Raw genomic sequence first — 26838 nt, 5'->3', positions numbered from 1 at the left:
AAAAAAAAAACCTTTTTGGAAAAAGGGAAAAATCAAAAGACCATCCAGGTGCAGATAACCGTAGGCAAACCTGCTATACAACTGGTAGCATGATACAGACCACCCTCCCAATCTCAGGGACCACAGTCAGCCTTCCTGTAGACATTGGAGGATATGAATGTCCCACCACACACCATCATATTGGGATACTGTGACTACCCTGACATACACTGGGTGCATTATTCTACCCCAAACACCCTAGCCCAAAGGTTCCTGGAATTCACTATGTCAAATGCAATGGAACAGCTAGTCACCTCTCCCACAACAGGAGATAATATACTAGACCTGATCATCACAAACATGGGGACAATGTGCTACACACTGGAAGTATACCCCTCACTAGTCACATCTGACCACAGACTAATCCCCCTGGATATACATATCCCACCTTCCCCACAACACAAAAGACTACAGTGGGACACCTCTCACATGCCAACTTTACACGTCTTATAACTGAGTTGGTATCCTTAATGCCCACTGGGCCAGTGTAATCCACTTCCCACAATGCAGACACCTTCACATATGCTTCTACAGACATCTCCAAGAATGCATGGATCATGCTATCACAAATGAAACCATGACCCTCTCCACCAAGGGCAGGCGTCCTGTCTGGTGGACCCCAGCATTGAACAAATTGTATAACAGCAGAAGGTAGCTACTGCACTGCAGAGCATACTTCCATAGAGCTACGGCATCTCTGATCAGCAGTAGTAGAAAGATACGTTTTGTCGTACAAACATGCAAGGCCAACAATGAGAGGGACATCGCTATGGTCACTACAGATAACCACAAGGCCTTCCTCTGCTATGTTACACACCTGGGTGGGAACCCTTAGTTGTGTACACAACTAACTGTGAAAACAACCCTCAGTTGTGTTCACAGTTAGTTCACAGTGACATACACTACACTGAACACACAGATAATGCCAACAGTCTGGCAGACAGGTTCAGTGCAGGTTTCTCCCCTCTTTCACCCACACATGTGGAATTACTTATCCCAGCTGACTGCAACCTCCCTGTCATCTCAGATGTCCAGCTGGGAACCACCCTCAGCGGAGCTGTAAACACAGCATCAATGGGACCCAACGGTATTGCAGGTTGCATGCTACGTGAACTGCAAGAGGAGCTACACATGCACATTACATGCTATTCAGCCGTAGCCTTACTACAGCATATGTACCTTGACACTGGCATACAGCAACAGTAGTCCCACTCCACACAGGAGGCACCTCTACAGACCCTGGTAACTACTGCCCCATAAGCTTAACCAGCCTGATCTGCAACACTATGGAAAGGATCATTATGGTACCCATACACAGAGACATTGGGGACTTAGACACTTGATCCCACCCAGTTTGGCTTATGAACTTGGTTGACCTTTTCAAATCAGTCACTAGAGCCATTGCTGAGGGCACAGCGGTCCATACAGCCTACCTGGACTTGCCTACGGCATTCGACACAATACCACACTCTGCCATCATAGACATGATCAACAGCTGAAATGTAAATCCATATGTCACATGATGGGTTGCAAACCAGCTAACGGATAGAAACCCTATAGTCAACCTCACTGTTGCCATGTCAGACTTAGAGCCAGTCACATGTGGTGTCCCACAGGGCTCTGTCCTGGGATTGCTCATGTTCGGCATATCATTCTCAGATGTGGAAGCAGACATGGGAGGGTAGTGGCTGACAATGTTCAAAGATGACTGCATACTAGGCGCCATAGGTGATACACCTGCTGACACATACATCCTACTGACAGGCTTCATGGACACCAACAACTGGTGCCGGAGTCATGGCCTGACACTGCATGCCACGTAATGTACACTCATACCCTTTTGGACAGACAAGGTACCTACATATTATCACATAGACAATAACCCACTGAGTACAGACAAAGTAATCGGAGACCTGGTGACACTGTGCAATGCTGACCTCTCATTTGACACCCACGTTGCCAAAGTGGTTGGATGGACTTCCTACCTTGCCCACCTTATCATGAAGGGATTCACATCCACATCAAAAGGGGTCATTGTACCCCTATACTCCTCCCTTATCAGACCCATGACTGTGTACTATGCCCCATTTGGTATGTACCTCACCTGGCACTTGCAACAGCTAGGGGGACCCCATGAGTACATCACCTGGAGGATCAAGGGTCTGCAACAACTGTCATATGCTGCCAGACTAACGTAACTCATGCTCTATTCCATAGCATACTGCCTACATAGGGGTGATTTGTGCCTGATGTAGTAGGTCATGTCCAATCTGGTAGCGATGGACATGTTCCACCTCATACAATCCAAATCCATCAGAAGCACGACAGCTATGGATTTAAACCTCAGCACACATATGAATAGGACATACTGTAGGGACAGATCCATCACTAAGAGGCTTCCCATACTGTGGAACAGGATCCCAGTTCATGTTATGCAGAGACCCTCACTGACACTCTTCATGTGCATTCTTGACAAGTGGATGGGAGATCATAGGTTTACAGCAGGGGTCTTCTCTGTGTCACTACTAGACAGAGGCACAGTAAACTAATGCTATTAAGTAGGGGGGTCTTCACTGTGTCACTACTATACAGAGGCGCAAGTTTATAAATCTATTCTATACACTGTCTGCAGATAGCCTAGTACTAAACTATGCCACTGTGAAACTATATATGTCTATGTATTTCTACATCCCTCTCTATCTATGTATACACATATGCATATTATATATATATATATATATATATATATATATATATATATATATATACATACATATCTCGATATACATGCATATACACATGTTATATATATACTCCTTTTTAGTTCCACATATGTATACACACAGTGACGTACTGCTGAACACCCATTACTGTACAACCTACTTGTACATTGCACTACAACCTACATTGCTATGTGCACATAGCTACCGTTACATACATATGTATGTGGAGCCTTCAGTGACAGTTTCAGTATGTCCCCGTCCCTATGCACATCTTCATATACATAGATACAGACCAATAACACATCTGTAGGGTTCACAGTATGTAGAGTATTATAGTAGTACTTTACATTACCTGTGTTTGTTGCAGCTGTTTGTGTAGGCTTGCAGTTGCTTGGCCTGCTGTCAGCCTCTTTGCTTTGTTGTTTCAGGTTTTTTTTTTCTTTCTCTTTCTTTCTTTCTTTCTTTCTTTCTTTCTTTCTTTCTTTCTTTCTTTCTTTCTTTTCTTTTTTTTTGTTTTCTCTCTCCCTCTCTCTCTCTCTCTCTACCTCCTGCGGGTGCAATAACAGTATTGCATGTGTGGACTGGGAGTACAGGATGCTTTTGTAGGTATCTGCACATGTCCATGTGATGGCCTCTGCACCAATTGTTAGCCAGCATTTACTAATTGCATGCAGCCTGTTGTGTAGTAATTGCAGTTCTCACTGTGATTACAGGACTGTGCTATAAAAAGGTCTGTTAGGTAGGCGTAGCCCTTTCAGATTATCAGGGTGGGGACCATGCTGGTTTGCTGTGGACACTGTTCTGTGAGTGTAAGGGTTGGTATGTCCCTCATATTTCAAGGTGTGTTGTAGACACTGCAATGCATGTTGTTCTGTAAGCTGAGTATTCCTTCCTCCAGTGTCCTGTTCTCCGTGTGTAAACTGACACCTACAACTAGTAATACTGTGTATATGGGTGTGTGTGCTTTCCTGTGGGGATTGTGGTGTAACTGGTATATAGCAGTGGCTCTTGCAATCTGTTGCTATGGCTTCAATATTTGGCCTTTACATTCACTCCTTGTATGCCTGCTAGGTGTCTTTCCTGTATTGTGTTGCTATGGCTTTCCTATTTTCCATTTGCATTCACAGCTTGTAATGCTTGCTAAATCTGTTTGACCAACAATTCCCTATGTGTTTGTTGTGGTAGGGTGTTACTGCATGCAGTATGGTCTGGCCATGGTGTGGGCCTTGACACTTACAGGGGTATTTGATCATGCTGCTGAGCAGGCCTCTGATACTCTCCGGTGCATCTTTTATCAGCCTCATGGAATGGTACATAGCAGTGGGTTACTCCAGTGACATATTCTGATACTCTGCAGTTGTGACTTTGAGTTATTTCAAGCATATGTATTAGTACAACATTTGTGTGGTGCAGGTGGTGCATTCCTTCAGTCAGTCATAGTTACCATTGCATGTGTAGTTACACCTTTCTGCCTACTGTTAGTACATTTGACAGGGTGTCAGTGGGGCACAGTTGACATTTGTTTTCAGATCAGGGACATCCCTGTAACTCAGTCACAGTTGCTATGTCTGAACTCTTAACTATTCAACTATGGCAGTGTTTATCCTGCTCTGAGTATGTGTGTGGCTTGCCAGATGCTACTGTGACATTATTACCTAGTAGCTACCAACTAGCATGACCGTTTCTCAGCACACAGTACTATTTTACAAATCCACTAGATTTGACAGTAAATATACATGACATGCTTTGTGTACTAGACTTGCTATATTCCCTTTAAATTAATTCCTACTATTATATGATATATTTCTTTCAGCACAATGTTCTTGTATAGCACTCATGGCTTAGTGGTAAGTCATGCAGACTAGTGTTTCCAAGGTCCTGGGCTCGAGACTGAGGGAGGTATTTTATTTTGCTGCTGAGAAAACTACAGGCCTTGTCATTCAGAGTGACTAAGGCACTTTTAAGCAGTTGTAAGTGGGTTAGCGCTGGTTTGCGCGGAGGTCACGCATGCGCACTGCCGCTAGCTTCACAGCACACCCGCTACTACTGATTAAAAGTGCTTACTCGCCAAGACAGTCAGCTATTTTCTTTAAAAGAAAAGAAAATGGGGAGATAGGAAAGTGGTGAAAAAGGGGTCACAAAGAGGGTAGGACAGTAGGAAAACAAGCTCGGGTTTTGCAGGAGGGATGTAGGAAAGGCCCATAGCTGCCCATTTCTTCATCAGCAACAGCTGTGCATGTTTGTAATTTGGTGTGAAATTTGAAACCTTCCACCCCTGAGAGAGGTGTGAGGACAAGAATAATATTTGTTGTACAGCCAATTGTAATTGCCAGTTTACATGTCCAGCAGACATGTGTGCAAAATGGGCAGTTATGTATGGGGCGTAATTTTTTTGTGGATACAGAGTGCCCTTTTTTTTTTTTTTTTCAGGTGAGAGTGGTATGTCAGGTACAGGAAGTCAGTATAGCTGGGGAGGTAGGTAGGGGAGGTTAACAGACAAGACAAACAAGACGCATACAGGGGTGGTGTATGACACATGTGGGAGGGTTACACAATTGACGGGGACGGATGTTTGGATATCTCGAGCCCATGAGCCCACAGATGGCAACAGTGGAACTGAGATCCCCACCCATGGGCAGTTGCCACTGTGCCTTCACTGCCCAGGATGGGGCTGTGCTGGGGGCTGTGTAGGCCGGGCATCAGGCACACCCATGAGTTGTGCCACCCGTGCCTCAAGCTGGCGTAGGGGCCCAAGCACAGTGTGCCAGATCTCCCTACGCACCACAGTCTGGACACTACGGAGGGTGAGTGGATGTTCTCCTCCAGCCACGCTTGCAGAGGAGGGACAAGCCCCATCCCCTGCAGTGCTTCCATCCGCAGGTGGCACAGGGCCACCGGAGGAGGGTCCAGCCTGGTCACTACTGCCATGTGCACTCGCCAGCTGAGGTGGGAGAGGTGGGTCCACTGGAACCCGCCTTCCCTGTCGTCCTATGTTTTGCATTATGTTATGACAGTTTGGGTTAGTAATGTACAATACCATTCACAATTAGTTGTAACAGCATGCATTAGTATTCCCATTAACCAAACACCCATAAATTCAAGCCATTGAACAGCAAGCATAACACATGCATAATTTGAACAGCTAATACACAATCCAACAACATGCAGGGTTGATTGATGGCAACAGGCCATCAGGTTTGGATGTATGAACAGGGCACATGCATCAACGTACATGCAAATATGTATGAACCAACAGGACAAATATCCAGGGGTGTTAATTGTGAATGCACATACCCATTTCACGTGGAATGGATTATTTGTGGTTATAGGGTAGGGTGAAGAAATATTTAATTAACAACTTCAAATACCTATACATATGCTGTACATTTCTACTAGCTGCAGATATATACACACTACAGGTCTGCCTACAGTTTCCTATGTGATAACTACTTCAGGTTGGTGATAGGAATGTTAATGCTACATCAATATACATTTCATATTTATTCATACACATTTATATCTGGCTCTGTTCAGCTACATCATCCTGCTACATTTGCTTTATATGGCTATAGACAACTGTGGATGTTTGGTATTTCAGACAACCATACTATCTGCATATTGCAGACTGAGAGCAACATATCCAGATTTTGGGACACACATTCCAGCTTCAGTACTTTTTTCAACACATGTTGCTGTTTGGTTTTGCCTGTCACATTCATTTCATTCTGTACTAACTGCAGTATACTTTATTCAGGAGTTATTACTACTTTATTGGTGGATCCATACCTCTTTCTCACACTCTCTCACTTGTTTTATTTTTACAATTCAGGTTGGTACTTAATTCTAGGCTTTATTGACATGTTTTACCTTTAGTTATAACAATCCTTTCCAACAGTCTCACTTATGTCATGTTTCAGAATTTCAACAAGGATATATTTCACACGTGTTTTACTCAGCTTCTGCAGCTGTACTTTTCAGCCTGCTGCAGGTTATGTACTATTAATATTACAGGTGGGACATCTTTATTTCAGACTTGTTTCATTTTTATGTTTGGATTACAGGCTGCATCACACTTTTGTAATCAAGCAATACTTGCAAACTCTCTTACACTGTTACTTGCACATTTCATTAATTAGTGACTACACTGCACTCTTTTGCTAACTGTCATACTTATATATTTATTTACAGTTACAGGGAGAGAATTACTGACCTGCCTGGTGGTGCAACCGCACCAGCCTATCATCATAGGCTCGACGGTTCGCAGAACGGACACCTGCAGCTGTAATATAAATGAAGTAATATTGGAATACACATCTCCATAATATCAGCTAGGTTAATTTCTTACATAAATAATTACATGTAACTTACACAGTAGTGGGGTGTTGGGCATTTGCCAGGCCTCCTGGATCCAATGGTTCAGTTGGTCCTGCTTCTGTCTCTTCAGGTCTGCATGGTGGTGACGGACCTGTTCACCAGTCCTTGGTATTCCTGTGGCACTAGTGAGATCATGTGCCAACCGGTCCCACGCCTCAGCCCTATATGCTCCCCACAGGACCTGGCCCTGCATGAGTTGGGCCTCATGATCATGGATGAGGAGCCAAACCATATATTTGGACTCCTCAATGCCCCACCTCTGTGCTCGGAAGCAACTACCCTCTCCTACACCTGACATCCTGGCTGCAAATCGGTTCCATAATTGGTTATGCTGTGTATTCCTGCCTATGGGGCTTATATATGCCGTTTTTCCCGCACTTATCTGTGATTGGCCATTTTGGAATTGTATCAGCTTCACAAAACCTGCTTTGTCATGCTCCTCTTTCTATTCATTCCTATATATATGCTATTACTGCATTTGTAAGTGCAACTGTCATGGCTTAGTGGTTCAGTACTTTGACTATGGTGCATGGTATCCTGGGTTCGAACCTGGCCATTGCTTTTTATATTTTATGACTGCCTACACAGGCTAGGAGGTGTGTCTGTGTAAAGGCAGTTTTGATACAGCTTGCTCAACGTTGCCCACCAGTTAGCTTGTTGGCACGGTGTGCAGCTCCACGCAAATGGGTTATGCTGGCTTACACATCGTTTGGTTGTCAGCACGCATATTACGCTCAGCTCAGCTATGGGCACACAGTTTCAGCGTGTTAAAACGCTGCTCAATCCTGGGTACTCATTTTACACCTATTAATCCACTGCTCACCTACGGGCACTCATTTTACACCTGTTGAAACACTGTTCACCTACGGGCACTCATTTTACACCTGTTGAAACACTGCTCACCTATGGGCACTCATTTTACACCTGTTAAAACACTGTTCACCAACAAGCAGATATCCTCAACTTGTTAGACTGTAGCTCAGCTATGGGCACATCTGACATTTTTTTTTTTTATCTCACATTTCTTCAAAATACATGGCCCATTTCATTACATTTTATATAAAATATAATTTTATATATGTACATATATGTCAGGGACTTGTTTCGTGCTTATTTCACTAAAAATAAAAATTGATGTTGTGGGGGCTCGAACCATGATGGCCTCCTCTTCAGCCGACATCTCTACCGCTACGCTATTGCTTCTTGGCTTACTTTGCATATTTAGTTCTTATATGCTTTTCCACTGACTGCTAACTGTGGCTAAGCACCGGGCACGCCCGCTTAAATGAGCGCACTCACGGGAAAACATCTTTACAACTTATAAAAAAAAATATTAGACGTTCATTTCTACATTTTATGTTCATAGTCTGTGGGGGCATGTGTTGTGTTGTGTTTATTCACATTTACACGGACTCAGTCGTGGGGGTTTACTTTCGGGACTTTTACTCTTCTGGGGGCGTGTCCGTTTGCAGGGCTCGCCCTACGGACACGCCCCCTACTGTCTTACATGGACCGTGTTAGCCTTAGGTGTGATTCAGTATGCCCTCATGCATATGCATGACATGCTGACATCACACCGTTTAACTGCAGCCTCCGTGTAAGCCTTGTAACTCTTACACGGAGGCTTCGTGAATCCTGCCCATTGTGTTTTGTGACACCTGTAGTTTATGGTGATATAGTGTAATATATAGTGTTTTCTGGCACCTGTAGTATATTGTGATGTACTGAAATAATCTGTGTTTTGTGACACATGTAGTATACTGTGATATACTAAAATATACTGCGTTTTGTGACACCTGCAGTATATTGTGATATACTGAAATATACAGTGTTTTGTGGCACCTGTAGTATATTGTGATATACTGAAATATACTGTGTTTTGTGACACCTGTAGTATACTGTGATATACTGAAATATACAGTGTTTTATGGCACCTGTAGTATATAGTGATATAGTGAAATATACTGTGTTTTGTGACACCTGTATATTGTGATATAATAAAACATACTAGGTTTTGTGACACCTGTAGTATATTGTGATATACTGAAATATACTGTTTGTGACAATTGTATTATATTGTGATATACTGAAATATACTGTATTTTGTGACACCTGCAGTATATTGTGATATACTGAAATATACTGTGTTTTGTGGCACCTGCAGTATATTGTGATATACTAAAATATACTGTGCTTTGTGACACCTGTAGTATATTGTGATATACTGAAATGTACTGTGTTTTGTGGCACCTGTATTATATTGTGATATACTGAAATATACTGTGTTTATGACACCTGCAGTATATTGTGATATACTGAAATATACTGTGTTTTGTGGCACCTGCAGTATATTGTGATATACTAAAATATACTGTGTTTTGTGACACCTGTAGTATATTGTGATATACTGAAATGTACTGTGTTTTGTGGCACCTGTATATATTGTGATATAGTGAAATATATTGTGTTTTGTGGCACCTACAGTATATTTTGATATACTGAAATACATGGTGTTTTGTGGTACCTACAGTATACTGTGATATACCGATTACACTGTGATATACTGAATATAAGATGTTTTGTGACACCTGTAGTAAACGGTGATATACTGAAATGCACAATGCTTTGTGGCATCTATAATTTACTGTGATATACTGAAATACATTGTTTTCTGTGATATCTGTAGTATACTTGACTTGTGATATATTGAAATACACAGTGTTTTGTGGCACCTGTAGTATACTGTGATTAATTTGCTGTTGTAACCAGCTTTCTACATCCACATTTATATCTATATCTATATACATATATAAATAAAGAGAGAGAGAGTCATATAAATATATATATATATATATATATATATATATATATATATATATATATATATATATATGTATATATTCTATATATATATATATATATATATATATATATATATATATATATATATGGATTCCTATTACAAGAACGAAAGTTCACTACTTCATACTTGTAGTAGGAAGCCTCACTTCTGTGAAAGTTCACTTTAATGAAAGTGAACTTTGCGTAAGTGCACTTCATCGAAAACACCGCAGCACAGTGGAGGACATAAAAACAAGCTATGTCCTCCACTATGGTGGGATAGTCATGGACCTTAGGGTTAGGCAGGGGTTAGTAAGGGACAGCTAGTAAAGCCATCCCCTACCCCAACCCATGCCCCATCCCTAAGGTTCAGGACTATCGCACCATAGTGGAGGACATTGCTATGTCCTTCACTGTGTTGTGAAGAACACGATCTAGGTTAGGCATGGGTCATGGTAAGGGGAGCCCCATGGGCATCCCCTTACTATGACCCTGCCCTAACCCTAAGGTCCGTGAGTACTGCACAGAAGTTCAGTACAACACGCTCGTTGTACTGAACTTCACGTAAGTGCACTTTCGATTAAGTGCACATTTGCTGCAGTGAGCATTCCATGCACTATTTCTAAGTAGTGAAAATTAGATCTAGTGTATGGAACCCATATATTTATATATATATATATATATATATATATATATATATATATATATATATATATATATATATATATATATATATATATATATATATATATATATATATATATATATATATATGTCTGTGCTACTTTCATTTGATGCGATTTTTTTATACCAAATGCTGAAAAGCCAGTAGAGCTAATCAAAAATCAGCTGATCTACCTATATCAGCTTTTTTGAGTATGATCACATAAAAGCAAGGTCTGGAAAATTCACACTTACCCTACCGTAGTGTGATCTCATAGTATCTAATTAACAAAGGGTGTGGAGGTGCAGTGAGGCTTGCCCCTTTTTTTTTTTTTTTGCGCGTGTGTGTGTGTGTGTGTGTGTGTGTGTGTGTGTGTGTGTGTGTGTGTGTGTGTGTGTTTGTGTGTGTGTGTGTGTGTGTGTGTGTGTGTGTGTGTTTTCACTTATGAACATTATGTGTTTGATGGTTTGACACAAATCCATATGTGTGTGTTTGTATATATATATATATATATATATATATATATATATATATATAGTTTCATAGTTTCATAGTATAGTACTAGGCTATCTGCCCTGGGGCATTTGTAAGCCTAGCCATAGTGATGTGGCTTTTGCCACCCCATGAAATGGTACAAAAATGTACAGAATAAATCTAGAATACCGTGCCTCTCTCTAGTAGTGACACAATGAAGGTCCCCTTATATATTAGAATTAATTTACTGTGCCCCTGTCTAGCAGTGACACAGATGTGACCCCTGGGGTAAACTTACGATCTCCCATCCACTCATCAAGATTTCTCTTGAAGAGAGTCAGTGAGGGGCTCTGCCTAATACGAACTGGGATCCTGTTCCAAAGCATGGGAAGCCTCTGGGTTATGAATCTATCCTGCCAGCATGTCCTATTCATACTTGTGCCGAGGTTTAAGTCTTTAGCTCTCGTGGTCCTGATGGATTTGGATTTTTTGAGGTGGAGAATGTCCATCAGATCCTGATTGGACATGGCCTTGTACGTCAGGCAGAGATCACCTCTGAGCAGGCGGTATGCTACTGAATAGAGCTGAAGTTTCTTTAGTCTGGCAGAATAAGACATATGTTGGAGACCCTTGATCCTTTTGGTGAGGTACTTTTGTGGTCTCTCCAGCTGTTGCAAATGCCGGGTGAGGTACATACCAAATGGGGCATTGTACTCAATCATGGGTCTGATGAGGGAGGAATATAGGGGTACAATGACATCCTTGGATCTGGATGTGAATCCCTTCATGATGAGGTGTGCACGGTAGAATGTTTTTCTAACCACTTTGGCAATGTGGGTGTCAAATGAGAGGTCGCTGTCTACTTGGGTCCCTAGGTCTCTGATTACTTTTTCCGTACTCAGTGGGTTGCTGTCTATGTGATAATTTGTGTGTACTTTGTTTTTTCCAAAAGGGATGACTATACATTTTTTGGCATTTAGTTTAAGGCCGTGACTAATGCACCAGTTGTCCGTTTCAGTGAGGCCTTTTTGTAGGATGTGTGTGTCTGCTGGTTTATCGACTATGGTGCCTAGTTTGCAGTCATCTGCGAACTTTGTCAGCCACAGCCCTCCCATGTTTGCTTTAACATCTGAGAAATAAATGCCAAACAAGAGGGGTCCCAGGACAGATCCCTGTGGGACACCACTTGTGACTGGCTTTGAGTCTGACATTGCTCCAGCGATTTTAACTTTATGGGTTCTGTCCTTTAGCCAGTTTGCAACCCATCTAGTGACATAAGGGTTTACTTTTAAGCTGTTTAGCTTATCTATGATGCCTGAGTGGGGTATTGTGTCGAAGGCCTTAGCCAAGTCCAGGTATGCTGTATGGACTGCTTTGCCCTCATCAATGGCTCTAGTGACTGTTTCGAAAAAGTCAACCAGGTTTAAAAGGCAGGATCTGCCCTTTACAAAGCCCAACTGGGTGGGGTCAAGAGTCTGTAGGTCCCCTATGTCTCTGTTTATGAGTTCCATAATGATTCTTTCCATAGCTTTGCAGACCAGGCTAGTTAAGCTTATGGGGCGATAGTTTCCAGGGTCTGTAGAGGCACCCCCCTTGTGGAGTGGGACCACTGTTGCTGTACGCCACTGTTCAGGTACATATCCCGAAGTAAGGCTAAGGTTAAATAGCATTTTTATGTGTGGGTTTAGCTCCTCTTGGAGTTCACGTAACACGCACCCCGGGATACCGTCAGGTCCCATTGATGCTGTGTTTTTTGTTTTGTTTAGGGCGGTTCTCACTTGGACATCTGAGATGACAGGGAGATTACATTCAGCTGGGATAAGTATTTCTTCTTTTGGGGGTGAAGGAGGGAGAAATTTGCACTGAACCTGTCAGCCAGAATGTTGGCAATATCTGTGGGTTCAGTGTATTTTTGTTGTTGTGAACCAACTCTGAGCATATCTGAGGGTTTCCGCCCAGGTTTCTAACATAGCTGAAGAAGGCTTTGTGGTTATCTTTAGTGTCCTTAGCGATTTTTCTCTCAAAGTTTGCCTTGGATGTTTTATGAGAGAACGTAGTTTTCTGCTAATGTTGATCAGAGATGTCTTCCCTTCATGGGATTTCGCTCTGACGTGCAGTAGCTTCCTTCTTTTGTTATACAATTTGTTTATGTCTGAGGTCCACCAGACAGGACGCTTACATTTGGTGGAGAGGGACTTGGATTTGTTTGGGATTGCATGATCCATGCATTCTTGGAGATGTCCCTAGAAAGCATTTGTGAAGGATTCGGCATTGTGGGATGTGGTATCCACTGGCACAGTGGGCTTAAAGGATACCATCTCAGTCTTAAGAAGAGTGAAGTCTGCTTTTGAGAAGTTTTTCACTGTGGTCTTTTGTGCTTGGGGTGGAGGTGGGATATGTATATCCAGGGTGATTAGTTTGTGGTCAGATCTCACTAGTGAGGGGTATACTTCCGGTGTGGAGCATTTTGTCCCCATGTTTGTGATGATCAGGTCTAGTATATTATCTACCTAGTGGGAGAGGTGACTAGTTGTTCCAGTGCATTTGAATTTATGAATTCCAGGAACCTTTGGGCTAGGATATTAGGGCTAGAATAATGTACCCAATCTATGTTTGGATAGTTGAAGTCTCCCAGTATGATGGTATTTTGTGATACATTCATATCCTCCAATGTCTTCAGGAAGGCTGAGTGGGGTTCTTGAGATTGGGAGGGTGGTCTGTAACATGCTACCAGTTGTATAGCAGTTTTGCCTATGGTTAGTTGCACCTATATGGTCTCTGATGCTTCATGTGTTGCTACTAACCTGGAGGTGTGGGTGTCCTTTATGAATATGGACACTCCTCCTTTGTGGTTCGCCCGGGTTTTGGGGCCGAAAAGCATGATACAAGGTATAGCCTGGTAGTGCTGGGGTGCTCTCAGGAGCCTTGAACCAGGTTTCAGTTACTGCACAGACGTCGATGTTCTCCATGCTGAGGAGTGCATGAAGTGCCTGCATCTTGAGATTTAGACTTCTGGCGTTGAGCAACATTACCCTTAGTTTTTTTCCATTTTTGTTTTCTAAGGAGGTGGGTTTGTCTTTTGAGCCTTGCCTAAAAAGGCACTATGGGGTGGCAAGAGCCTTAGCCAATATCCAGAAGCCCAGTGGTGACAGGTGTAAGCCATCCCTCAAGCAGCGTGGCTTGTCCAACATATCATCCCAGGCAGACAGACATTGATCCCCTTAGAATGACACCAGTACTTGAGCCAATTGTTAAAGCTGATCATCTTGTCTTTGTATTGTGGTATCATTCTTGGTGAGGGCAAGATGCTGCTCAGGGTCAGGGTCATACCAGCCTGGGCTACATAATCGGAGAGCTCCTCTATGTCTCTTTTCATGTAGTCCAGGGAGGTACGTCTCAGGTCATTCACACCAGCATGGACAATGACGGAGTCATATTTGTACTTGCTTTGGAGTGACCTGAGTGCGTGTGTTATGTGGCGGATCCTAGCTCCCGATAGACAGCTCACAGTCACCTTCTCCTTGTTCAGCCTGGTCAGTGGGACATCAGTGTGTCTGACTATGGAGTCACCTATTACTAGTGTATCAGGCAAGGTGTTTGGCCTTAAGGGCTGCGATTGGTCGACACACTGATTTATTGAAGTATGTGTTGCATGTGTTTTGTTTCGAGGTGGTGGATTTTTGGATGTCTGCTTTGGGAGCCTCTGTTGTTTTGGTAAGTTTTTTATTAGAGCCTCCGAGTATGTCTTTGTGTTTTTATGTGTTTGGTTTGCAGCTGTGTTAGGTCTATGTGGGACTGGGATTGTTGTGTGTGTGGTTGCCATCTCTTCCTGTCTGGTCATGCCAGCCCTGAGTTGAGAGAGTTCAGCCTCCAGTTTGGCTATATGGTTGCATCTCTCACATGTATTTGTGTTTGTTGGGAGGAGGAGAGGGTTGTCTGTGTACATGAGACAATTGTAGCATTGTCACAAGATACCCAGATTGACCAGCTGAACTGGAGACGATGCCAGTAATCTACCACTCAACATGCTAGAACAGTATAAGGAAGTGGTATACCTTTAAGGGAAGTGGATATTCACAGGGGTGGTAAGTAGATGTAGTGCTTTGCTTAGTACGAGAGTGCTTACTTAGTAGAGAAGTATTGAGAACAAGTGCTAGGCTTATACTACAGTGAGTAGTCTGGTTATACTAAGAGTAGAGCTTCCGTAAAGGAAAATTTGAAGAGCAGACTTGGCGGAGCCAGAAAAAGTTTAACCTTGTTTAACCGGATGCGCACGAACGCGCAAAGCCGTGCAAACGCAGATTTTAAACAGTGAATTACAAAAGAGCTAGAAATGGTCCCAAACAACCAATTACTACAGCTTCTTGTGCTGAGGTCACGTCCCCCAAGGACAGGTAGGCTGCTCAAGGCTCCCCACTCCCACTGGTGAGCAAAGAAACTTCCTTCTATCCAAGTAAGGTAATGGACAACACAGGAACTACACCACAGCCCAGAATACAGCAATGCCTGTAAACTGGTCTAAACTAGTCGAGGAAGGTGGGAAAACAAGGATTATTTTTTTTTGTTTTTTGGTAGAAACACAGAAAATGCAGAAACAGTGATAAATTAGTTACACAGGCTAGCACACTTTAGTGAGCAGCCTCCACAGTTAAATTAAACAAACAAACAAGCAAACTTTCGATCGAATTCGACTAAATTGTAACTTTAAGTGCAGATTTTAAAATAATGCAGCAGTCAGTTAAAAAACAGTTCAGGCTAGTTCAAGGTAAGCTACAGAAGCTATTTCAAGTGAAAAAAAAGCAAAGATACTTAAATCCAGAAGGTAGTCGCTTTTCTGAGTTCCCTGCTGCTAGGACCACTCTGTAAACCCACGTGGAGCTTGTCTGAGCAGTATAGCCAGAAATAAATGCCCAGAGGCGGATTGTAAACAGTGAACTACGAAAGAGCTAGAAATGGTCCCAAACAACCAATGACTACAGCTTCTTGTGCTGAGGTCACTTCCCCCAAGGACAGGTAGGCTGCTCAAGGCTCCCCACGCCCACTGGTGAGCAAAGAAACTTCCTTCTATCCAAGTAAGGTAATGGACAACACAGGAACTACACCACAGCCCAGAATACAGCAATGCCTGTAAACTGGCCTAAACTAGTCGAGGAAGGCGGGAAAACAAGGATTATTTTTTTGTTTTTTTGTTTTTTGGTAGAAACACACAGAAAATGCAGAAACAGTGATAAATTAGTTACACAGGCTAGCACACTTTAGTGGGCAGCCTCCACAGTTAAATTAAACAAACAAACAAGCAAACTTTCGATCAAATTCATCTAAAATGTAACTTTAAGTGCAGATTTTAAAATAATGCAGCAATCAGTTAAAAAACAGTTCAGGCTAGTTCAAGGTAAGCTACAGAAGCTATTTCAAGTGAAAAAAGCAAAGATACTTAAATCCAGAAGGTAGTCGCTTTTCTGAGTTCCCTGCTGCTAGGACCACTCTGTAAACCCACGTGGAGCTTGTCTGAGCAGTATAGCCAGAAAAAAATGCCCAGAGGCGGATTTTAAACAGTGAACTACAAAAGAGCTAGAAATGGTCCCAAACAACCAATGACTACAGCTTCTTGTGCTGAGGTCACTTCCCCCAAGGACAGGTAGGCTGCTCAAGGCTCCCCACTCCCACTGGTGAGCAAAGAAACTTCCTTCTATCCAAGTAAGATAATGGACAACACAGGAACTGCACCACAGCCCAGAATACAGCAATGCCTGTAAACTGGTCTAAACTAGTCGAGGAAGGTGGGAAAACAAGGATTATTTTTTTGTTTTTTTGGTAGAAACACACAGCAAATGCAGAAACAGTGATAAATTAGTTACACAGGCTAGCACACTTTAGTGGGCAGCCTCCACAGTTAAATTAAACAAACAAACAAGCAAACTTTCGATCAAATTCGACTAAAATGTAACTTTAAGTGCAGATTTTAAAATAATGCAGCAATCAGTTAAAAAACAGTTCAGGCTAGTTCAAGGTAAGCTGCAGAAGCTATTTCAAGTGAAAAAAAAGCAAAGATACTTAAATCCAGAAGGTAGTCTCTTTTCTGAGGTCCCTGCTGCTAGGACCACTCTGTAAACCCATGTGGAGCTTGTCTGAGCAGTATAGCCAGAAAATAATGCCCAGAGGCGGATTTTAAACAGTGAACTACAAAAGAGCTAGAAATGGTCCCAAACAACCAATTCCTACGGCTTCTTGTGCTGAGGTCACTTCCCCCAAGGAGAGGTAGGCTGCTCAAGGCTCCCCACTCCCACTGGTGAGCAAAGAAACTTCCTTCTATCCAAGTAAGGTAATGGACAACACAGGAACTACACCACAGCCCAGAATACAGCAATGTCTGTAAACTGGTCTAAACTAGTCGAGGAAGGTGGGAAAACAAGGATTATTTTTTTTGTTTGTTTTTTTGGTAGAAACACACAGAAAATGCAGAAACAGTGATAAATTAGTTACACAGGCTAGCACACTTTAGTGGGCAGCCTCCACAGTTAAATTAAACAAACAAACAAGCAAACTTTCGATCAAATTCGACTAAAATGTAACTTTAAGTGCAGATTTTAAAATAATGCAGCAATCAGTTAAAAAACAGTCCAGGCTAGTTCAAGGTAAGCTACAGAAGCTATTTCAAGTGAAAAAAAGCAAAGATACTTAAATCCAGAAGGTAGTCGCTTTTCTGAGTTCCCTGCTGCTAGGACCACTCTGTAAACCCACGTGGAGCTTGTCTGAGCAGTATAGCCAGAAAAAAACGCCCAGAGGCGTTATATAAAGAGAGAGAGAGAGTTGTAAATATTTACACTTAGGCCTTACCTTACAAGCTACTTTATCTCAGCCTAATTAGCACTGCATTCCATATTTTTCCTGCCAGCTGTAATGTCATGCCTGCATGTTGCATTATATTGCACTGCACATCACTTATCCTTTATGGCATCCAGGCCTGATTTTTGATCATACAATATACTGCATTTTCCCTGATTGTTGTGACACCTGAGTCCATTTGTCAAGTCATTCTATTATAATGCAGTGACCTACAGCCTCGGACTGCTCTGGCTCTATTGTTCATATTTAGTTGTTGCACTGGTGTACAAAAGGGTTCTTCTCTTAACTTTCGAACTCAGGTGACCTGCTGTCATCACTTATTGAGTGAATAATATTTGACGTTACAGAGGACAGTGAACAACACTGTCAGACTTAATTAACAACCTCCAAAATGAGGACCGTGGTACCAATTAGCACGGTACCGACTGGCTAACAATACATCAGAATGCAGTCCTCCAGCAAAACAATCTTGTTTTCAAACTTTTACTATTGGCTTGTTGCTACTTCTTAGCATATATACACTATCAGTTATGAAAATCACTGGACAACAGAGGATAGATATATGCCATTTCTTACAATTTTACTTTATAAGGCTAAAGCTTGTAACATCCATAGCCCCAAAATATCTGCTTCCATTAGGTTCCTGGCCGCAATTAATACGTTCACTACTTTGGATAAACAGTATAACATTAAAACTGGTAGGATGTGTTTGTCCTGGCACGTGGCAGTAGTTCACAGTTTTTGCACAAGCTACAGAAATTATCACATGGACAAGCATGTAATATTACATGACTGAATTAAATATTCTCTGAGTAGGTTTTGTGTACAATAATGTCAGGGATGATTGTCATATATCTGGGGTGAAAGTGGAGAAATCCTCTACATGGTGAAGGGAGGGGCTGCCCCTAAAGAAATTGTATTTTAATTACATTAACTGGGCATCATGTCAAATCACCTTACTTTCACTAAATACAGCTTTCAAGGGAGCAGCTTTCACTTGGTTGCCTAGAAACTATTTAATGCTACTCTGATATGTTCTTTCTATGGACAAAATATACTTTTGGTATTTTATTTCTGAAAGTACTTATTTTATTAATTGTAACTAGATTGTTACTGAGGAATGGACAGTTCAGTCCAGTCTACTTATGTGCTCATGAAATGAAAATTAATTAATAAGCATTAAACAAAGGTAACTAAAATAAATAATGGATGTTGCTGTCTGCAAATGTGTCTTCTTATCTATTCTATGCTACAAGCCTCATATCCCCAAATCATGTTTTCTTGTTTTCACTCATCTGTATTCTGTAAATATGCTGGCCACTAACATATCATCGAAGCCTATGAGTGTGTTTGAATACTTTCATTCATTTTAACTTGCTGCCTTTTTTTTAACTCTTTTACTCCCTTTGCATATGTTTCTGATTTATACCATTCATTAAAACAATTTCATTCTCCCTATGTATTTGCATTATGGATGTTTTACTTACTTCATATAGAACTCTAAATGACGTCATAACAACTGTCTTTATAGATGGATAAACGTTTCTTGTTTTCACCTGGTTATGGCTTTTCTTATTGCTTTTTCACACAGAGGGTTGGCACCGGTCATATGCTATGGCTCCATCCATGTTCCTTTCTTATTTTGCAGCTAATGCTACTTGTTCTGTCTTATATGTATGGTTTTTCTTAGCTGCTTTATTTTTATACTTCTTTTTTACATTAAATTTGTAATTTTAAGCCATTCTGCCAGGCTTGCCAATGCTCTCCATGTCCTTTCTACAGTTACATAACTTTGAATCATCATTAACGGCATTATATTCATTCTAAGGAACTCATAAACATAATGAAGGAACAGGCCCCAGAAGCAACTTCTGATGCATTCCAGAAATGAACATAATTCATATGAGTGAATTCAGTATACCATGTACCCTTATATTTGAATATCCTGGCAGGATTTTATCAGGCATCTACCACAGGACCCCCTCCAAGCAAAATTAGTTAATAGCATTTTATGAAGTGTCACATCAAATGACTTGATCAAGTCAACGTATGTCACTTTGAACAACCATTTTGGCTCCACTTTCTTGTTCAGGCAGCCAAAAAACTGTCCTGCATGTGCTTTGCATGGCTTTCCTGTCATAAAGCTACGATGTTTGCCGTTGTGCCCGTTTTCAAATTCTAGTCAGTTTAAAATTATTTCTGTTACCAAGCATTTATTGATTTTTCCATACAGCTGATAAAAGAATGATGTCTCCACTAACTCTGCGTGACTCACCATACCTGTCATTAAAGCAGTGCATAAACAACAGCTCAGGTACATTTTCCAAGGTTTGTAATCAAGCTCATTATTTTATGAGCTACTCTGAAACAAATAGAAAAAGCATTTATAGGTAAGTACTAGGTTAACTGCCCTTGTGGGCCAATTTAAGCCTAGCTAATTTCCCTTTCTTATAAGAATCAAACCCCGTGCCTTGTGTTCAAGCATTATGCCATCCCTACCCCTAAGTATCTTTTAGCTGGATTCAAACTCTTAATCAGCTGATTCTTTATCTAAAGTCACTGCATTTACACTTTGTGCCCCTATGTCACCTCTGGTGCAAGACAGCAAATGCCCTGTAGACCCATAGGTAAGTACTAGGTAACCTGCCCTTGTGGGCCAATTTAAGCCTAGCTAATTTCCCTTTCTTATAAGAATCAAACCCCGTGCCTTGTGTTCAAGCATTATGCCATCCCTACCCCTAAGTATCTTTTAGCTGGATTCAAACTCTTAATCAGCTGATTCTTTATCTAAAGTCACTGCATTTACACTTTGTGCCCCTATGTCACCTCTGGTGCAAGACAGCAAATGCCCTGTAGACCCTTTACCCCCTTACTTTATTATTCCGACTCTGAAGTTGCTGCACCTCAAAGGATGCATGACAATTGTCAGAAATGTAACATCTGTGTGTTGCTCTTCAAGTGTACCAACTGGATATACCAACTGTGAAGCCCCCTACACATTAAGTAGCCAAACATAAGGAAATATAGAGCCGAGCTGTCATATTCATGCAGCTGCAATATAATCTTGGGTGAGCCGAACAACTGATTGTGAGCCCTAAATGACACATCATTATTTTTCATCTTCTAGCTTATTCCTGCACTTTTAATGGGGACTCACATACACCATCTCTGATTTCACTAGGAAAGTTATGTTCCTCACTAGCTCTAGTTTCTGTTTTCTGATAATTCTTGAGTGGAGTCCATCAGGCCTTATTTCCTTCTATACCTTTAAATGTTTCCATTATTTCTGAGCACAATTCTCTTGTGAATGAACTGGTAGCAATCTAGATGGTTTGTGTAAATGTAAATTTCTTCATGAATGCTGAAAATTAGAAGCCCTGCTTTTTCATTTTTTTTACAAGCAAACCTTCATCTATGTGTTAGCGTCACACAATTTTTCTTTATTCCAATATTAACCTATAAAAGATGTTTATTCTCTTTCTTAAAAAAGCTATTTTTTCCTTATCTTGGGACTTTGTGATTCTCATACCTTAGCTATCCCATTCTGGTTTAGCTGGTTTACTTCCCTGTTTTCCGTATTCTTTGAAAATGGCACATATTGTTTTTGCTTTGCCGCCATCTTGTTTGAGAATCATTGTGTTCTTTATCCTCTGTATAGATCTGGAAATTAATTTTCAATGCAGTCTTATTAATCTAGTGATGACTTTCTTAGTGCAGTCTTATTGTCCTCATATTTCTCCACCAGGCCATGAAGTTAGAACTGCTGTAATTCTACTTTAGTCCTGACTGCAGCATAAACTCCTTGACATCATTATGTATTCCTGCAGTCCAGGGCCATCCATTTCAATTTATTTAGCACTAACTGCAGTTTTACTGTGAACCACCTTGTTTGGTGAAAATTTGATTAAAAACTGCTGCTAACTCCCAGGTATGAGATAATGCCCCTCTCCAGTTTTGAGGACAGCAGATCTAAAACTGCAAAAGCTTGATTAGACATCAGTATTCACTCACCAAACTCATCCACTTAAAGGCATCAACAATGATTGTGCTTTTAGGTGTATCTGCGTGCATGATTTACTAATTTACAGATGACATGCTAAAGCCCATCAACTACAACAGTTCTGCTTTCTGTGCCACTGTAGGGATCAGTTCCATCATTTCCTTGCCCTTTGTCTCACCATGAAGAAAATTGTTGTTATATATATATATATATATATATATATATATATATATATATATATATATATATATACACATAGCGCAAGTATGTGGGCTGTGCCAACGTTTCCTTTCTCTGTCATGATCCTCAGTACCACTGCTCCTTAATATTTCTTTTTTGTGTTCTCTTTTTCATTGATTCCTGAGCTACTAATCTGCAGTGTCTTCGGTTTTATCTATCCTGTCCCTCATCTACATGTACACCTGTTTGTTTCTATCTTCATTAATGGTATGTGTAGCATATTTTGATTATTTTAACAGTATCAATCTATTTCTCCATCACTGCTATTAGCTGGGTAAATGTCCAGTGGTGGCTCGTGCTTTTGGACTACAGGACTGCAGCCCCCCCCCCCCCCCCATAGCTGAAAAATAAAAATAAAAAAATCCTGGAACTCACGCATGCGTGCATGGAAATTCAAATCGGGACTACTGTTTAACCAGTGTGGATTCAGAGGAAGGTAGCAGTCTACAGATGCCCCAGAAGTCTATGTGGTTACAACTGCATAGACTGGTGTGCATTGGAATGCATAGAGGCAGACAACACACACATGCATACTCGGTTGGCATTACAGGCAACCGAGGACAAATGCAAATGAATCGGAATACTGGCTTATATACTAGAGATGTGTGTGTGGGTAGAAAAATGCCCCAGTTAACTATAACTGGTGGATAAAGAGAATTCAGGTTCAAACTCTCAACTTTGAATTCAGGTAGAAAGAACCTGAATTCCCTACCAACCACCACTTGTGAAAAGCATTCAGATTTTTGCCTCATATTTTTGTTCTGTTCTGTTCCTCATAAAACCTGTGGTTTTCTGGATTTTCACACATTTGAATTTCAGACTACAGCTGTGGTGGTACAGTGGTTAACATTGTTGCCTCACAGCAAGAGGTTCTTCAGTTCAATTCTTGGCTTGAGCGTCTTCTGTGTGGAATCTGCATGCCCTTCCTGTGGTTGATGTGAACTTTAAAGACATGCAGGTAGGTGTGTGGGTGTGCCTTCTTTGAAGGCTGGGTGCCAGGCTGGCAACTCAACACTGTAAAAATGCACTGCCAATCATGAACGGACCAGAGTTCTGCTGTGGCAATCCCTAACCAGTAAAAGCCAAAAGATGTTTTATTCTTCAGAAAGTACACAGTAACACAAAACATTTTATTCTAGCAATTTTCTAAGTTTATAATATCAGTATTTGAAATGTGCCCCTATTTTCGGGGCTGTATTCCCCCAGTATTGGCTTTGTGCAGGGTTTTTCTGTGCTAAGAGGTTGAGAGCTATGGTGACAACTGAATTCACTGAATATGTTTGAAGGCTGAATTTCCCCATTATTGGCTTTGTCCAGGTGTTTTGTGCTGAGATGTTGACAGCTATGGTGAGAACTGAATTCACTAAATGATAGCCATTTAAGTTTCAGTCTTCCTGTCTTTCACAAAACAGCTGATTTCGCATAGGGGTATGTTGCTCTGACTGTACTGCACAGGGTCCTGGGTCTAAGACTTGGCAGGGAAATGCATGGGGGTAGCACATATCAACTTTCCCAGGTTTTACAAGCAATGTTTAAAATGTGTTCTTGGTTTTTGGGCTTTTGCCCCCCCCCCCCAATAAATTTTGGCTTTTTCCAGATTTCTTGTTCTCATGTGCTGCAAAGTTGAGAGGCACAGTTGAGTGTCAAGTGGATTTTACAAACAGCTAACAGCTTCAGGGGAAGAGAAGTTTACTGCTGCTTATGGTGAGTTGGCTTGCATTCTTAATAGCACAACAGGTAGTGTACTTGCTTTCAGTGCAGAAGGGTGTGGGTTTAACTCTCACAGTATGTAAATACATTACTGTACTGTATTATACTTTTAAAGGGGGTGGATGCTGCAGTCCTGAGAATATCCGCTTTGGCGGAGATACCTAGTAACTATCAACCTGTTATCAGTTTGTCATCCATTCCCTATTGCAATATTACTAGCTTATCATTTTTAATGTAACATGGGTAATTTATTCCTCAAGGGCAACAGGCACTTTATTTGTAGATGAAACCATGAAATATAAAGTTGTTTGCTAGCAGCAACCTCTTCATTAGTTACAGATCTATTTAATGTGGAATTATTTAGATGACTTTTACTTCTGCAGAGATTGTACATATTTACTGGTGAGTTGTAGACGTTTGAGTAGACTTTTATGATGGAAATGTTCTGAATTGGGCAGTTTTGTCATTATTGGTGCATGAATTTTATTTCATTGTTTACTGGAAAAATGTTCAAAACAATAAATTTAAAATGCCGTTGAACAACTGTACTGTATTATACAAGGAATATAATTTAATACAATCAGGATGGTGTGTTAAAGAACACATGTATGTTTTATGTGCAATTGGCCTATGATTTGAAAACAGCCCAAAGTTAATCTTTATCTGCCACTGGCCAGATGTATTTTCTTTGAATGTGGGTTTCAATGCTATTTCAATGAATGTGAGTTTCAAGGCTAGAGAAGTTTTAATGGTAAGTCTATTTTCATTGTGATATAGTATTGCTTTGTTTAGCAGATGTCTATTAGATTTTGTGCTGTAAAATGTAAAATAAAACTTTTAAATGAAACCCAAATCATCGCAGGGGTATGATGATTACAGTGGTATGATGCAGGAAGATCCTGGAACTCACTCCCAGCTGATATTACTTTACGTACCACCCTGAGTCAATTTGAGATAAGTCTCAAACAATATTTGACTAAACTGGCTATGTCAATGTATCAAACCATACTAACTCTCCCCTACTATGAGTTAATAACTATAATTTAGCTTAGTTGTGTTACTTAATCCGGATTTACACCCGGGATTATCTCTAACCTTGGAATTTTTATTTATTTATTTCCAGTTTGATAACCGGGGAGGTCCACTGGGCTCAAAGAGCCCGTTTTCAGTGGAGGCCCAGGGAGAAAAGCTCCAAAATACAAAGATACAAAAAAATAAAATACAATAAAATATTATAAAAAGTACAATAAAATGCAGCTATGAATATTCCTGGTATTATATAATGTTTTAAACAAAGTTGTAAGATGAATAAAGTGAGATGTAGCAAAAAGAATTAGTGCAATAAGTGGAATATAGGAGACTTGAGGATAGTTTATACAGAACATGCTTGGTAACAAAGATGGGTAGTGTGAAGTAAGAAGAGTAGTAGGAATAAATACATAGAGTGGAGGAAGGAGAGAGAGGCAGTTGAGTAGTGAAACAAGAGGCAAATGTATATTAGAAAGAAGAACATATGTGAGGAGAAAAGCGATAGGGGGTAATACAAGGGGATGGAGGGTAAAGATAGTAGAAGAGTGTTAGACACAATTTGTAGAATGTTAGAGACATTAGTTAGACAGTGTTATATAGGTTTAGATGGAAGAAGTATATAGGGGAGAGAAGTACAGAAAGAAGGGTATGTGTAGGATTTACACTATATACATTAAAGGTGTATAAGTTATGTAAGAAGCATCAAGGGAGGCTGTTTGGTAATATAGCAAGGTGAAGAAGTATTTAACGAGGAACAGGTCGAAAATGAGTTTAATAGGATTGGGGGGCAGAGAGCAATTACATTTCCAATTTTGGGAGAGATGAGAATGGAGCTGGGATTTAAAGAGTTCAAGGTTATTGGTGATTCTTAGTGAGGGGGGAAGAGAGCTCCATTTTTTTGCTAGGGAATAGGATAGCAGACACTGGCCAGCAGGACATTTTGGTTTGTGAATAGCAAGTTGATTTTGTTGTGCAGATCTTAGGGGTCTGTTGGGAGTATAAGAAGGAAGGATGTATGTTAGAGGAGGGCATGCAGTAGGTTTAAAGATTATTTTGTGGGCTGTAGTAAGTTGGAGGTAATTGAGGTAGTTGGGAAGCTCTAACCATTTTAGCATGTGTAAGCAAGAGCAATGGTGGGAGTAGTGTTTAGATTTAGTAGCGAATTGGGATATTTTGCTGTAGCAGATTTCTAGTTTTGAGGAGATGGAGGATGCAAGGTTGGTTAGAAGAGGGGCACCATATAAAAGTGATGGTAGTAAGTAGGTAGTGGCAAGGGTTTGCCTGGTAGAGGGAGAAAGGAATTGAGAGTTTCTGTATAGTAACCCAAGTTTTTGATGTTTTTTTTTATATTTAATTGGACATGAATATCGAATTTTTGGTGTTCGTCGATAGTAACACCGAGAAGTTTAGCGAAGGGGACAACTTCAGTTAGGGAGTTGGTATTACTGGTAATATTGAAAGATAGTTTGCTAAGGTGCATGTTTTTAGAGGGAGAGAAAAGTAGCATTTTGGATTTATTAGCATTAAGGGAGAGGTGGTTATGAGACATCCAGTTCTCAGTGGCTGTAAAGGCAGACTGGGTAATTGCTTGGAGAGCAGGAAGATTAGGAGCAGAACAGATTAAAGTATTGTCATCTGCATACTGTACTATTTTAGTGTTGGGAATGGCTGCATGGAAATCATTAATGAATATATTGAAAAGCATTGGACCCAGTATTGAACCTTGGGGAACTCCGGCTGGGGTAGGAAGGAAGGTTGAGATACTAGTTTTCAATTTCACAGCCTGGGATCTGTCAGAAAGATAACTCTTAAACCATGTAAGTGAATGCTGATTGAGATTGAGGTTAGACAGATGAGTTAGAAGGTGGGAGTGAGAGACAGTGTCGAAAGCCTTGGAA

The sequence above is a fragment of the Protopterus annectens genome, chromosome 11.part0 (genome assembly GCF_019279795.1).
Source record: "Protopterus annectens isolate FY-2018-M chromosome 11.part0, PAN1.0, whole genome shotgun sequence".
NCBI classification, from domain to species: Eukaryota; Metazoa; Chordata; order Ceratodontiformes; family Protopteridae; genus Protopterus; species Protopterus annectens.
The sequence above is the reverse complement of the archived record's forward strand: the minus strand, read 5'-3'. Positions refer to the sequence as shown.